This window comes from Dipodomys spectabilis, unplaced genomic scaffold (assembly GCF_019054845.1).
Source record: "Dipodomys spectabilis isolate Male_0828 unplaced genomic scaffold, ASM1905484v1 ptg000175l, whole genome shotgun sequence".
In the NCBI taxonomy this organism is placed as follows: domain Eukaryota; kingdom Metazoa; phylum Chordata; class Mammalia; order Rodentia; family Heteromyidae; genus Dipodomys; species Dipodomys spectabilis.
Window position 1 is genome coordinate 19,340,741 of NW_024870852.1, and position 1,274 is coordinate 19,342,014.

Here is a 1,274-nt window from a genome sequence, read left to right on the forward strand (position 1 = left end):
TTTTATTTTCTTTTTCTTTTTTCTTTTTTTTTTTTGTCAGTCATGGGTCTTGAACTCTGGGCCTGGGCACTCTCCCTGAGCACTTCAGGTCAAAGCTAGTGCTCTACCACTTGAGCCACAGCGCCACTTTGGTTTTTTGGTGGTTAACAGGAGATAAGAGTCTCACAGACTTTCCTACCTGGGCTGGCTTTGAATCATAAGCCTCAGATCTCAGCCTCCTGGTTACAGGCGTGAGCCACAGGTGCCTGGCTTGGTGTTTTTCTTTCTTTTTCTTTTGCCAGTTGTGGGGCTTGAACTCTGGGCCTGGGCACTGTCCCTCAGCTCTTCTGCTCAAGGTTAGCACTCTACCCCTTGAGCCACAGTGCTACTTCCAGCTTTGTTTTTCTGTTTCATGTGGTGCTGAGTAATCAAACCCAGGTGTCATGCATGTGAGGCAAGCACTCTACCACTGAGCCACCTTCCCAGCCCTTGATGTTTTTCTTATACCATCTCTCTTTTACTAATACCCAAACCACCCTGTGAGATTGGTTATCCATTTTATATAGAAGGAAACTGAGTCTCAGAGAGAAGAATCATTGACCTAGACTGACAACTAGCGGGAGGTAGGCGCCTGAATGCAAACCCAGGTGTGTGGGCTGCAGACTTTATCTTGGCCTATTCTGGGAGGGGGTGGGAGCCAGGGGATCAGTGATGGATGGAGTCTGGCCCCACCAGAGCAGCTGGGAGCAGTGGGGGCTGGTGGTGGGCACCATCAGGCCATTGAGAAACAGGGGAGGGGCAGGAATCCAAACCACCCCACCCCCCTTCTCTCCCAGTGGATATATGGAAACTAGAAGGAAACTGGGCTCCCAGAACAGTGACACAGGAGAGCAGTATCTGGACCTGGAATTTACGTTTCCAACTCAAAGACAGCTTTATCTGTGCAGAAAGCATGGAAGGCAAAGCTCAATGATTTTGGAAGTGATTGAATTTGGGCATCTAGGGTTGACCTGAGCATATGGGAGAATGGCTCAGGAGAATGAACGTGGGGAGTTATGTTGCCTGCCTTACAGAAATGATCACTTAACATTGGTGAGTTAGGGCCCCAACAGTTGTAATTAGCACCCTGGGTGTCAGTCAGAAACCAACAAACAGCCAAATCCCTGCAGGTCTGCCCAGCCCATCCGGCAGCAGGGGACGATTAACCATTAACCCCCACCCCTCCCCACAGAGCCTCCACCCCGAGCAGAGGCTAGGCCCCAACTCCAGGCTGAGCCTCCCAGAGGACAGTTTGA